Raw genomic sequence first — 15,935 nt, forward strand, 5'->3', positions numbered from 1 at the left:
GAGGCGACGCGTGGGCTGCGGAGCGTTGGTTCTGGAGGTGCCCGTTGACGCCCGGCGGGACGTTTCCCAGCCTCTCAGGAATTCGCGTCTGCGCGAGCCACGGGAGCAAAGAACATCTCTGAAGACAGCTTTGCGTTTGGCTAAAAGCATCTTCAAAACATAACCACCCCAGTGTTTGCACAAGAGCACGGAATGGGATCCTCGATAAATTTGGTTGAGGGTCTGGATGTCTTGTGTCGCCCGTGATAGGGATCCTGTGGTTTACAGAAACAGCCGGGGGGTAATGAGTGCGAGGCACCCCTTGGACTTGCCTGCTCATCCTGCCAGTGCAGGTGCTGACTAAGCATGTTTGCAGCCACAGAGAGCGGGTGCCTGTCAACCTCTTCACTGCTTAGTGCAGAGAACTGCAGGTGGAGACACTTCTAGGCAAGCAACACAGCATCACTCTGCATCTGGGGTCATTTGTAAGGAAGGATACGACACAAACACAGGCAGGCCGGTGTCCGTGGACACGACAACTCCTAGACTGAAGGAAGCTCTAACAACGTTTGTGTGCACGGAGGGCCCGTGTTGGCAACCAGAGTCCAAGCCAAGATTCCAGTTGGTCCCTTAACCGTTCAGGACAAGGGATGAGGACAAGATGGACACCTGGCTGTGGCTTTGGAATTTGCAGCACTGAATAGAATCGGGTATTGTCACTGATCTACCAGTTATGTATTTTATAAATGATCTCTTTGTTCAGGACTTTTGTTATCACAGGAGTTTTTAACCACAATTGTTTACCCAGTTCTGTTAGAAAGTTGATTGGTCCAACAAATAACTTTCTTTTACTCATATTCAACAGTGATTCACACATACTTTAGAGGACAAACACTTTTAAGACAGGCAACCATCAAACTTCAATTCCACAAGCTATGTGATCTTGGGCAAGTTATCTAACTTCTTTTGAGCTCCTTTTTATGTGAAAAGGGAAGATTGATAACAATAAATGAAACTAGAATGTCTAACTTTATATATATGTGCATATATATAGATATCTCACATAAGTATCCAAATGGTTGTCATAAATAGTGATGGATGCTATGATCTGGACACTATGGGATGCTATAAGTGTATGTAGGGCACCCACAGCCTCAGGTGGCAGGGGAAGCTTCCTGGAGGAGTCTTCTAAATCAAGACACCCCTCAAGAAAAGAGGGTGACTTAGCCAAGGTAAAGAAGAGACTCCAGAAGGCTGGCCAGAGAGACCAGATGCTGTATAAGGTATATTTGAGGAGAGGTTGTGTCAGGGATAACCACTCTCCTTCTAGAGCTTGGTCTCTTGTCTCATATCAATGTTGTGCCTTTGCTCCATTCCCCCACCACCACCCACCCCCAAGAACCATTTTCATCATGATTACTACTCCCCAAAACTTCAACTTAAATAAGGCGTTAGCTTGATTTGGGGTACTAAATGGGGGAAATGGATCTTGAAATGCCACTGCCCACCACTGCTTTAGAGTTTCCATCTCCATTTTTTAGTTCAGATTCACATGAGAAACTTTGGTCCGATGAGTCCAGATTATGGATTGGTTTCTACTTGTATCAGGTTCTCCACACCCAACCAGCTAAAGCTGGGACCAGATAGAACATATCTCTTCTAAGGTCCAGCCATTTCAGCAGAGGATAGAGGACATTTAAATAAAACACAGAGTATGTGTGATAATCAATGACAGGTTATCCAGTGTCTTGCCACTAGAAGTGTGGTTCCCAGACGACCAAATTGAATTGCCTGGTAACTTGTTAGAAATGCAGAGCTTCAGTACTACTCCAGTTCTACTGAATCATGATCTGTATTTTAATAAGGCTTCCAGTGGATTTGTATGCACTTTGAAGTTTGAAAAGCACTTCTTTCATATATCTCTAGTTTTATATATTGGGCCACAGGCCATATAGATGACCCTCCCAAACACCATAGCTCCTGGTATTTTTTTTTTAATTGTGCTTTCGCCACTCATTTCAAAGCAACACTCTGAACTTGGTGATCATTCAGAACTGCACCATGTTGGAAATATGTCCAGAGAGACCATTTGGTGTGCCTTGTCCCCCAATCCTTCCTCTCACTCTTATCAATCCTTCAGCGACTTCATTGTCTCTGACCCTTTGTTGTCTTAACTTCCTCCCTGTGGATCTACTCCCTTTCTCCCAGCGTAGATCCTGTGTTCTAGCACTGCAAGTGCTTTTTCGATAATATCCTCTTCCCTTGTTTCATTTATTGTATCACACTTGTGCAGAAAGTCCCCTGAGATATTAATCTGTCTGCCTTCTCAACACTTGTGACCAGGTGTCTAGCGCAGCTGGAGGGGGGAAAAATCATTCACACTCCTGAACAGAGTGATTTTAAATGCAGGGCAGCCAACCTCAGCTGTGCCTTAAAACCAGCTGGAAATCCTGTGTTGCCTGGGCAATATTCCCTTACCCTCACCAGGTGACTCAGTCACCAACTTCACGGGGAAGAAACGGAAGCCATCAACTGGGAATTCCCTCACCTCCCAACAAACCTACACATTCACCTTCATCCACCCTCATTCATTTCTCCTTCTCTCCAATTAGAATGGGAGAAGTGCCTGTCCACCTCTCATGTTTTACATCCCATTGCATCTCACAATTACAGGGGTCACACTATTATGATCATATTTTTCCTATAAAAAGCATTTAAGCATGCTCAGTTTCAACTGTGTGTTGCTTTTTTTTTTTAAGTTAAAAAGTTGCATTAAGCTCATGTCTCTTGCTACCACATTCTCTTTCTCCATACCCTTTGTGGAACTCTTGGTTGTCTATATACCCATCTTTCTCTTCCCATACTTCCTTGAAAGCAGAATCTACCTCCCAATATAAAAGAGGGAAAATTCCAGATGTTCGCTTGATGAAACGTCCTTGCAGCTGGGGGGGGGGGGGGGGGGAGGGTGAGTTTTAAAGCCAGGGAGTCATTAGGGCATGTGTCTGTTGGAGCTTTCAGGGAGGTTTGCTTCCTGATGACAAGAAGAGAGGCACATGAGGAGAGCTATCCCTCTGGAGGCTGTCATGCAAGGACAGGATATTTGGAGATGCTTTTCTCATCTTAGGACCACAAAGAGCAGCCAAAGTATTCCCAGAGCGCTCACACTTTGAATGGGAGGGTCTCTATTGTGTAAGTCGCCGTTATTTGGGTATCCCATGCTTACAGCTGAAAAGACATTAATAATTTTTAAAGCCAAAATGTATTTAACAAGAGAGGGTATACATAGGTTATATGCAAATACTGTGCCATTTTATATAAGGGACTTCAACATCCTTGGATTTGGGTGTCCACAGGGGTCCTAGAACTGATACCCTGCAGATACCGAGGAGACTTACTATATATCTAACTGCAAACCAACATGCATATAAAAAGGTCCATATAGATTGTATCTTACCTCCCATACCTGCTTCAGTCACTGAAATCTGGGTTACCCACACCGCACTGCTCCACCATGTCTTCCCGTGAGGGGTCCAGTGAAGGACTGACTGCTGAATCCACTGGACACTTTTTCAAACTTTCTCCTACTGGCCTCTCAGCAGCACTTAGTATTTTAGGATCCTGGGGAAAGCCATCGCTATAGCTCTGCTGCTCTCCCTCCTGCCCATCTCTTCCACATTCTCTCCCATGGCTCTGCTCTCAGCCCTTTTTTCCTTCTCACAACATGCCTTGCCAGGGCCAGCTCGCCTACCTCCATGGCTTCCATTTATATCTCTATGCCAGCGATTTTCAACTTTTTTCATCTCACAGCACACATCAAGTGAAATAATAAAACCATATGTTAAACACCTGACACACAGTTAACATCATAAATTACACATATTATGAATTTACTAAAATGAACATAATGAAGACTGTAGCAAAATGGGAAAAATATGACTTAAATTAAAGGGAAAACATTAAATATAAAGCAGAATCTCTATCGTGTAATTGTGTAAGATGTCTATGCATGTGAACCAAGACTGGAAGGGAATGTGTAAAATATAAAAATAGGGTTGTTAAAATTAATTTTTCTCTCTTCTCCTAAGTGGTTTTGAAGTCCCATGCCTTTGGGAGAAGGTAGGCAAACTGGCAATAATAATGCAATAAGTGCCTCTTTCTTTTTCTTTCTTTTCCTTAATATATGTTCAGTAGCAACAGTGGATCATATGATCCTTCAGTAGCCAAGGGCAGCAGTTTTCAGAAACTGAAACTAGAGGTCAGGACTGGGTGAGAAGAGAATCAGCATTCGAAGTCAGCCCAGGAAACGGGAACTAGGAGAGATCAAAATCCAACCCCCATCAGTGAGGTGGCTTACACTGTAGGAAGGAAGGAATTACCCACATGCAGCCTTCGCTGGTGTACAGAATTAGATCAAGCAGCTGTATTAGGAAGGGTCGCAGAGCACAGTCCTGAAGAAATGTGCTTCTCCCTGGCCCCAGTGCTCAAGGATGAGAGGCAAGCACACCAGGTAATTTATGCCTAAGTCTCTCAAAGGACAGGGGGTTGGGGAGCACACATCTTCACAATTCTGCTCCCAGTGTGACCCTCACCGCCTCACTCAGCGGAGGCGGGGCATGGGGGAGTCAAGGTGAAGAAAGGCTGCAGTGTCAAAGAAAAGCAACAGAAGAACGAGAAGAAGGGAGAACGTGTCTGCCTACAAAACGGGCCAGGTGGGAATAATGGCTGGCGACCTTACCAGGTGCACGTGTTTAAATAATCATGTGATAGAAAAGTTGGTTCGCAGAGACAATGAATTTAGGCATTGCAACAGATTGTGCATATCGGCCTGAATGTGCTCCCAAGGTTAGATGTGATCTGTGGACTTCCTGATAAGCATTTTTTTTTTTAATAAAAGGATGAGATTTCTACACACTTCCTGCAAATCAGGGCCAGTGTTGCTAAAGAACCGGGGAGCTCTGGTCTGGTCTGAGCTTACAAGTGTCAGCTTGGGCATCAGTATCCGCAGCTGCAAAAGGATAGGTTATATTCTCCCCTGCCAGTTCTAAAATGCTTGTAAACCGTGAGAATAGAGGACCCCTTTTTAAGTCTCTATTTTGAAATACCTTTTTAAAATATATCTTTATTGTTGAAAGCATTACAGATGCCTCTCCTCATTCCCCCATGGACCTCCTCCTCCCCATATCCACCCTCTGTAATACTTTAGATTTACAGAAAAGTTGTAGAGATAGTATAGTTTCATATAGCACAATATATACCCTTCCCAATGTTAACACCTTACACAACTATAGGACATTTATCAAACCTAAGAAACGAGCATTGTTATAGTAATAACTAAATGACACACTTTAGTTGGAGTTCCCTATTTTTAAGTAAGGCTGATGTGTCTCATAGAACTGGGACCCTGAGACGTCTCTGAGGCTCAGGTGTATATGGGCTAAAATATAAGGAAAACAAATTCCTGCTCAGGGTTGTTGTGAGAATTAAATAAGATATGGTGGGTGAAATTGACCTTTAATTCTGACATATCCTTTTTCTTAAATATATTTTTATTGATTTCAGAGATGAAGGGGGAGAGAGAGAGGAAGAGAGGGAGAGAGAGAGAGAGAGAGAGAGAGGGAGAGAGAAACATCAGTGATGAAAGAATCATTGATCAGCTGCCTCCTGCACACCCCCTACTGGAGATCAAGCCTGCAACCTAGGCATATGCCCTTGACTGGAATCGAACCTGGGATCCTTCACTCCACAGGCTGAAGCTCTATCCACTGAGCCAAACCGGCTAGGGCCTGACATATTATTCTTTACAATGAGCCACAATTGATAAACAGGATTTTTTAGGTGTGTTAATAACTGCTTATCTGCACACAGATAAAACACTGTTCTCAACTTGAAAGTTCAAAATTTGCACAAAGAAATTAAATAAATATGCCAATTTAAGTTAATCCTCTCAAATAGGAGTAAATATAGAGTGTCCCAAAAAATGCATACACACTTCGAATAATTATAAAGACATTGTTTATTAAAATACACTTCATTTTCAAAATTGAACTAGCAGCTATTGATGTGTCTATACATTTTGGGGGCAACACCCTGTAGATTTTTGAGCAGGTAAACAGTTTACTGAAGTTCCTACAATAACTTCTGGGATTTAAATTGTCTGTGTGTGTTGTTTTTAAATAATACATTTAATGAATTAGAAATTTGAAAATAAAGACTCAAGGATAAGGTAGAGATATTTTTACGTTTTGAACCATAATACATTTCTCAAGAAAGTTTAGGGGGAAATGATGAAAATGACATCAGTTATTTCTTGTCATTTCATTCAAGATCTGGAATATTCCTGAGAACAGTTTTGGTAAATTGCTTAAAATTCAGGCATGATGTGCTAGGCAGGGTATGTGCTAGCTAGACCCTGGCTTTGATACTGATTGTGTCATGTTCAGTTATTTAATTAACATTAAGAGTTTCCATTTAAAAAAATATATTTGTTTTGATTTCAGAGAGGAAGAGAGAGAAACATCAATGATGAGAATCATTGATTGGCTGCCTCCTGCACGCCCCCTACTGGAGGGGCACGCCCCCCACAACCCGGGCATGTGTGACTGGAATCGAATCTGGGACCCTTTAGTCCTCAGTCTGACGCTCTATTCACTGAGCCAAACCAGGTAGGGCAAGAGTTTCCATTTTCTAATTATGGAGTGAGAATTATGGAATAGATAGACAGCTTTTTAAACATATCTGGCACTAAAATAATGTAACTCTTTGGCCAAAAGAGAGGGAGGCCTAAACATAAGGGGAGAAAAAAATATATAAATGCAAATGTGGTCCACAGAGCAGTATAGTTAATTTAGTTTTTGAAATATTGCATATTTTTGGCCTTGAGGGGTGGGGTCGGTAAGATCTTTTTGAAGAAGGTATTTTCTCTGTGATATTTTTAGTTCTGTAAGCACAGCACCATCCACACTCAAGCCCGAACCTGCTAGCCTTGCTATGGTTGCTCTTTCCATAGCTAAAGTTGTTCTCTAAATAGATGGAACAATGGGGTAATCACACTTCTTTTCTTAGAATGATGTCACTTTAATTTTTTTTAAGGCAGACTAGACAGGAATACAATTATCTTACTGCTTAGAAATCCAGGCTCATCGTGAAAAATAAACATCTGAAGGATAAACAGTATTCCTTAACAACACATCTATGATGTCTCTTGTTGATTATGACAATTCATCAAATTACCTTTTTCATTGTAAAAATACAGAAAAAATAAAACCTCCAAAACAAAAGTCCCACCAAGGATAAAAAAAAAGTTAACATTTGTCATTCTTATTTCTGTCTTTTTAAATAAACAAATAGAACATGACAGAATGGGTTTGGGGGACGTTTTTTCACTTGTTTGTTTGTTTTTATTTTAGGAAAGGCATGAAGATGGGGAAGAAAAAAATAAATAACAACTAAGATAAATTATTTTGCAATCTGTCCATCCAACAGCACACATATTCTCCCTCCTTAGAGAGTCCTTTATAGTCTCCTCAGTAAAATATTAGCACTACTTCCCCCTTGGCCGGGCTCCTTGACTATCCCTCCAGTGAGAGCAGACATCTGCTACTGAGCCTCTAGTCAAGGAAAAGGTTTTAACTCTCAGAATACACAAAGGAAGAAATCTCATCGATAACACCCAGCATGGGGTTTTTTCACCCCACCCACTAAAAGAGAGAGATGAGCAGAACCTCTGACTATCTGTCGCCCGTGTCTTCGGTTGCCTCTTGTGGTGGGTTCAATGGTGGACTTTCAGAAGATGTGTCTCCCTCAAACTCATGACTGTGGCCTTATTTGGAGAAAGGGTCTTTGCAGGTGTAATGAAAGTAAGACTCGCAAGATGAGATCATCCTAGGTTAGGCTGGACCCCAAATCCAATGGCAAGTACACTCTTCAGAGGAGGCCAAATAGACATACTCAGACCGAGGGCCACATGAAGACACAGTCAGTGATTAACAGCCAGGAACACCAAGAATTGCTGACAGCTTCCAGGAGCTAAGAGAGAGATGCAGGACAGATTCTCCCTCACAGTCTCCAGAGCGGCACAACCCTGCTGACACCTTGATTTTGGACTTCTGACCTCCACAACTCTGACAGAATAAACTTCTGTTGTTTTAAGCCAACCAGTTTGTGGTAATTTGTTACAACAGTCCTACAAAACAAATACTGGGAACTTCTGCTGGGAACCACTTCCTCCTTCACTGGAGATGTTACGAGGATTTATTAATATTGACAAAGCTTTCTCCTGCGGGAAGTGCTCTAGAAGAACCACTTGCCCCAGAGTAAAAAGGGCCCTAAGAGAACCGTGGAGTGAGAGTAGAGAACGAAACCTATCACCTTTCCAGTCTGAGATCAGCCTGAATTTTAATAGGCACACAGAAATTTAGTGTCATCCTACACTGTCATCCTTAGACACTTCATCCAAGTAAAGCTGCTATCTTCATTCATATTTTTGAAGGTCTTGTTTTATAACTGACCTTAGAACCTATTGGCAAGTTTTATTAGAGTTCTCTATTGAAACAGAACCAATTACTGAAATCAGCAATACATTAAAAAATTATACACCATGATCAAGTGGGTTTTATTCTGGGGATGCAAAGTTGGTACAATATCTGCAAAAACAATTAACCAGATACACCATATAAACAAATTGAAGGATAAAAACCATATGCTCATATCAATAAATGCAGAAAAAGCATTTGATAAAATCCAGCATTCATTTGTGATAAAAATTCTCAGCAAAGTGGGAATAGAGGGAACATACCTCAACATAATAAAGACCATTTATGACAAACCTACAGCCAACATCATACTCAATGTGCAAAAACTCTAAGTGTTCCCCTTAAGGTAGGGAACAGGGATGCCTGCTTTCATCGCTCTTATCCAACATAGCACCGGAAATCCTAGCCACAGTGATCAGACAAGAAGAAGAAATAAAAGGCATCCAAATTGGAAAGGAAGAAGTAAAACTGTCATTATCTGCAGATGAGATGATATTGTAGATAGAGAACCCTAAAGATTTCACCAAAAAACTACTAGAACTGATAAATGAATTCAGTAAAGTAGCAGGATACAATATAATTATCCAAAAATGCATTGCATTTTTATACACCAATAATGAACTATCAGAAAGGGAAACTAAAAAAAATAAAATAAAAAAATCCCATTCAGAATTGCTTCAAAAAAGAATAAAATACCTGGGAATAAATTTAACCAAGGATGTAAAAGACCCGTACTTAAAAAATTATAAGACACTGCCCTTAGCTGGTTTGGCTCAGTGGGTAGAGCATTGGCCTGAGGACTGAAGGGTCCCAGGTTCGATTCCAGTCAAGGGCACATACCTTGGTTGCAGGCTCCTCCCCGACTGAGGCCCTGGTCGGGGCTCTTGCAGGAGGCAACTAATCGATGTGTTTCTCTCACATCGATGTTTCTGTCTTTCTCCCACTCTCCCTAAAAATCCATGGAAAAATAGCCTCAGGTGAGGATTAACAAAATAAATTTAAAAAATTATAAGACATTGAAGAAAGAAGTAGAGGAAGGTACAAATAAGTGGAAGCATATACTATGTTCATGGATAGGAAAAATTAACATCATTAACATGTCCATACTACCCAAATCAATCTACAGATTCAATGCAATTCCTATCAATACACCAATAGTATATTTCACAGAATCAGGACAAATGTTTCAAAAATCAATATGAACCCACAAAAAACCCTAAATAGCAACAGTGATCCTGAGAAAGAAGAACAAATTTGGATGAATCATGCTACCTGATATCAAACTATACTACAAAGCTATAGTAATTATAGTAAAAAACAGACATATAGGTCAATGGAACAGAATAGAGAGCCCAGAAATAAACCCACGCCTTTAAAGTCAATTAATATTTGACAAAGGAGGCACAAACATACAATGGACAAAATGTATTTTGTTCAATAAATTGGTTGGGAAAATTGAACAGATACATGCAGAAAAAATGAAACTAGACCATCTTCTTATACCACACACAAGAATAAGCTCAAAATGTATTAAAGACCATAAAAAACGTAGAAGAAAACATAGGCAATAAAATCTCAGACATTTCTCATAGCAACATTTTTTTCTGATATATCTCCTTGAACAAGGGCAACAAAGAAAATCAAACAAATGGGGCTACATCAAACTAAAGAGTTTTTGCACAGCAAAGGAAACCATCACCAAGATGAAAAGACAATCCACTGAATGGGAGAACATATTTGACAATGATACATCTGATAAGGGTTTAATATCCAAAATTTGTAAAGGATTGCTACAACTCAACACCAAAATCTATATATATAATAGCCTAAGTAACTGTTACGGTGGAATGACCAGGACAACCAGTCGCTACAATGCGCACTGACCACCAGGGGGCAGATGTTCAATGCAGGGGCTGCCCCCTGGTGGTTAGTGTGTTCCCACAGGGTGAGCACCACTCAGCCAGAAGCTGGGCTCATGGCTGGTGAGCGCAGCTGCTATGGTGGGAGCCTCTTGCCCGGCCCTGGTTTGGGCTCCTCCCTGGCCGCTTGCCACTTGGCACACTGCTACATCTGCTGAGGGGTCCTGGACTGCAAGAGGGTGCAGGCCAGGCTGAGGGAACCCCTGCCCCAGTGCACGAATTTTGTGCACTGGACCTCTAGTAATAATAAAACAATTGAATTTAAAACCGGGCAAAGGACCTGAATAGACACTTCTTCAAAGAGGACATACAGATGGCCCATAGACATATTACATCTAATGTATCTATCAAATAGTGCGTCATTTTTACAAGTCTAAAAAAATAAAACAATCTCCACCAGATACATTCCGTTTTTTGTGTCCTGTATAATCTCTGGGTGCCCTCTGCCTCAGCAGTTAGCCCGCACCTTGTTCTCAGCATTCCCTGCAGGCACTAGCTCTGCACTTTACTCAGGGGCCCTGTGAAGATGCGCCTAGGACACCCATACTATGCAAGGCCTCTGGGGCCCAACCCAAATCACATGCTCCTTCCGGGACATTCTATAGCCTTGCACAGTCTCTTTAAAAATATCTTGGTTTTAAAAATTGTTTCTTTGTAATAAGAGTGGCACTTAAAACATTAAACAAACTATACTCTTGTGGGTTTTTTTTTGGGGGGGGGAATACTGGTGCCACATAAAAATATGCTCATGATATCATCACTCAGCTATAACTGCTGTTTATATCTTGATGTTGAAACCAAGGGTCTTTATGACTTTGATTAAATTTAGTTTTAAATCCTAGCTCTCTAGAATTCTTCTCTCTCTCTCTCTTCCTCTTCCTTCCTCCCTTCTTACTCCTCCTTTCTCTCTCCCCCAGAGAGAGAGAAGGAGAAAGTCCTAGCCTTTCTCCCATAATCAGCAACCCCAGAGGCCCAGACTGTTCTAATGATCACTAGGTCTGGACCTCCATCAGGCTAAAGATAACATCTTGACCTAAGTTATCTTTCAGCTCCTGAGTCTTAAGGTGGAACGATCCCCCAGCTACTTTCCCATGAACCTGGTAAATAGACACCAGTACAAACCTCAGAACTGCCCTCAAGAACTCAATAAATGATTTCTTGCCCTCCCAACCAATCAGCTCCCAGCACAACCCTAAAACCTAACCCATGGTGTCTTGTGATTTTTGTCCTGTAGAATCTGTAACCTATATTCCAGCCAGGAGCTTGGGCTTTTGAGCATTAGCTTCCCTTTCTCCCGGGGGGTTGCCATTCAGAATAAAATAATCAATATTTCTCCACTGTAATTCTCAGTGCCTAGAGTTTGGCTCTGCTAGTGCTCGGTGGGTGAACCCTTTCTGTTCTGTAACAATGAATATACTTCCAGACTTTACATTATATTACACATTTTAAAATTGGATTGTAAAGAAATGCTATTAAGTGGTAGCCTTTTTTTAACTTAATATACTGGGAATACCTTCCTTTCCTTTCCTTCCTCCCTTCCTCCCTCCCTCCCTCCCCCTCTTTCTTTCTTTCTTTCTTTCTTTCTTTCTTTCTTTCTTTCTTTCTTTCTTTCTTTCTTTCTTTCTTTCTTCCTTCCTTCCTTCCTTCCTTCCTTCCTTCCTTCCTTCCTTCCTTCCTTTCTTTCTTTCTTTCTTTCTTTCTTCCTTTTCCCCCTTCGTAGAAATAAACAAGAGACTCAACTGCTGCTAGGTCAGCAAAAGGCAAAGGGTTTTCTGTAAGGACATGCTACACTGAGGAAGATGGGATCTGTGAAACGTCTAAGAAGGAAATCCACCTGTGGCCAGGCCTCACAGAGCGGGAGCTCCGGGCGCTGGCAGCAGGGGTCTGAGAGCTTCCCTCTGGGCTCCACCTCCAATGGGACTGCATTTCTGCATATGTTGCTGCTCTCTCTTCTTTCCATTGACAGATTTCCCTGACCTATGTATCTCTTTTAACGTCTTATATCTTTTGTTTTTTTCAGTTTCTTCTTTCCCATAGCTTCTGCTTATAGAAACCTTTGATTTATTTATTAGTGATTCATTATTACCCTTTTAGCTTTCTCCTTAGCTCATGGATTTTCACCTTTGCATTGTCAATCCCTTACATCTCTGCAGCTTCCTGAGACTCTGAGGAGCCCGGACAGTCTCCGGAGGTGGGGCTTTTTGCATCTGGCTTTCAGACAGCTTCATGGTCAAGAGAGTGGCTGTCCTTGGGCGTGTGCCCACTCCTGGTCCATCTGGTTGTGTTCTACAAAAGACAGCGTTTCTGACCTCCTCCTCCCCCAGGGGGCGTGCCTTCAGTATAAAAGGTGTCTGGCTAGAATTGTGGTGTCCTCTTGTGGAAATGTTCTGTATTGCAAGTATGGTGAGTTTCTTCTAGAATTGTTTTCAAATTATGAGTACATTAATTTAGGAGGATGATAAAGAGTTTCCCAGGCAAGAAAAAGCTAAAGGAGCTCATCAACACCAAACCAGTATTACAATAAATGTTAAAGGAACTTTTTTAAGAAGGAGAAGAAAAACAAGATAAAAATATTAATAACAAAATGTCAACAACTACGTATCTATCAACAATTACTTTAAATGCAAATGGTTTAAATACTCCAATCAAAAGACATATGGTAGCTGATTGGATAAGATAACGAAACCGGTTTGGCTCAGTGGATAGAGCATCAGCCTGCGGACTGAAAGGTCCCAGGTTCGATTCCGGTCAAGGGCATGTACCTGGGTTGCAGGCACATCCCCAGTAGGAGATGTGCAGGAGGCAGCTGATCTATGTTTCTCTCTCATTGATGTTTCTAACTATCTCTCTCCCTTCCTCTCTGTAAAAAATCAATAAAATATATATTTTTTAAAAAAACAAACCTGTACACATACTGTCTACAAGAGACTCACTTCAGATAAAAACACACACAGAGACTGAAAGTAAAGAGATGAGAAAAGGTATTTCATGAAGATGGAAACAACAAAGAAAAGCTGGGAGCTAAGGTAGCAGTACTTATAGCAGACAAAATAGACTTGAAAACAAAGGCTGTACCAAGAGACAAAGAAAGACCAAGTAGTTCTATTTATGAATATTTATTTGAAGAAACCCAAAACACGAATTCAAAAAGACATATGTGTCCATGTGTTCATTGCAGCATTATTTAAAATAACCAACATAAGGAAGCAACTTAAGTGTCCACCAACAGATGAATGGACAAAGAAGTGGTGTATATATACAACAAAATATGGCCCCACCATAAAGAAGAATGAAATATTGCCATTTCTAAACACATGGATGGACCTAGAGGGCATTGTGCTGAGTGAAATGAGTCAGATGAAGAAAGACAAATGCCATATGATTTTACTTATATGTGGAATCTAAAATATAAAATAAATGAACACACAAAACTAAAACAAACTCATAGATACGGAGAACATTTTGATGGTTGCCAGATGGGAGGGGTATTGGGCGGATGGGTGAAAAAGGTGAAGGGATTTAGAAGTACAAACTGGTAGTTAGGATAGTCATGAGGATATAAAGTACAGCATAGGAAATATAGTCAACAATCTTATAATAACTATGTATGATGTCAGAGGGGTATGTTATATAAATATCTAATCACGGGGTTGTACACTTGAAACTAATGTAACATTGTACATCAAATGTAATTTAAAACTAAGTATACATATATGTATATATCTCTCTATATCTATCTATCTATCTATCTATCTATCTCTATATATATATTAAATAGAGAAAACCATATAATAAAGCCCCATCTATCCATCACTTAGCTTCTTTGATCATCAACACATGGCCAATCTTACACTTTAAAACAATACTTTGCTCAAAAGAAGCAGCTCTGAGGATATTTATTGCTTTGTGTGTATATGTTTATGAGAATGTGAGCTGTAGCAGGGCAGGAGTGTGGTGGCAATAGCACTGAATTTCAAGATGCTTCGACTTTCCAAGAGGAATTCAAGAACTGGAGAGTTATGAGCATTTGTGTATGGATAACAGGACAGCAAACCAACATTTCTATGATTGAGGGAGCTTGCCATTGAATGCCAAGTAAGATAGAGGACATGGCCAATATTTTCCAAACATAAATTGAGGCATGAGCAGATACTGGTAAACGTAGCTACTTAAATTCTTCCTTTTTACATGGGAATGTAGCCTATGCCTGTCCCTTTATTAGTTTTTATTACTTTTTATTCCCTTTTTTTGCAAGCAAAGGACGTGGCTGGTTTCACAGGTTCACAGATGGAATTTTCCCTGGGATGACTATCATCCTACATCTCACCCATACTTGACTTAGATGAGACTTAGAGCTGATGCTAGAGTGGATTAATGTTGGGATGGGATGACTGTATTTTGCATGAAAGAAGGACATGAATTTTGGGGGACCAGGGGACAAACTGTTACAGGTTGAGTTGTGTCTCCCATCACCATTCATATGTTGAAGTCCTAATCCTCCAGTACCTCCAAAATGTGACCTTATTTGGAAATAGGGTCATTGCAGATGTGATGAAGTAAAGTCAAGTCATACTGAGGAGGGCAGACCTCTGATCTAATGGGACTGGAATCCTTGTAAAAGAACACCTTGTAGAGAAACATACATGCACACAGGGAGACGGCCATCTGAACATGAAAGCAAAAAATGGGGCTGATTTGTCTACCAGTCAAGAAACACTAGAGCCCAAACCGGTTTGGCTCAGTGGATAGAGCGTCGGCCTGAGGACTGAAGGGTCCCAGGTTCGATTCCGGTCAAGGGCATGTACCTAGGTTGCGGGCACATCCCCAGTGGGAGATGTGCAGGAGGCGGCTGATCGGTGATTCTCTCCCATCGATGTTTCTAACTCTATCTCTCTCCCTTCTTCTCTGTAAAAAATTAATAAAATATATTTTTTAAAAATAGAAACACTAGAGATTTCCAGAACCCCCCAGGAACTGGCAGAGAGGCATGGAGCATATTCTTCTGCAGCTCGTTGATGGAACCAGGACTGCTGAGACCTTATCTGGGACTTTCGACCTTCAGAACTGTGAGGCAACATGTCTCTATTGTTTAAACCACCCAGTTTGTGGTACTTTGTAACAGCAGCCCTAGAAACTAAAATAGCCACACACTGCTCCCCTCCTGTGAAGTCAGGACCCCCTTGCTGTGTTGGGGATTTCCCCCACTGCCTACCAGAATAATATGAGGTGAAATGCCCTTTAACAACTGGTCAGTGACCCGTGTCACCCAGGAAGGGCTCTGGACTATTGCAGACTCCACTGAATTTTTTTCTTATGAAATCTTCCTTTGGGTGGGAGAGGAGTGAAGGGTGTGGAGGAGATGGCCAATACTTCCCTTACTTCTAGATAATTTGTGTGCGTGAGGCTGCTTTGTTGCTTGTCCCGACCCGCGGGACAACAACGAGGGAATGAAGAGACACCCTAGGAGAATGAGACAAACAAGGGACACGAAAGAATGGAGAAAAGA

This window comes from Myotis davidii, unplaced genomic scaffold, assembly GCF_000327345.1.
Source record: "Myotis davidii unplaced genomic scaffold, ASM32734v1 scaffold187, whole genome shotgun sequence".
Lineage (NCBI taxonomy): Eukaryota > Metazoa > Chordata > Mammalia > Chiroptera > Vespertilionidae > Myotis > Myotis davidii.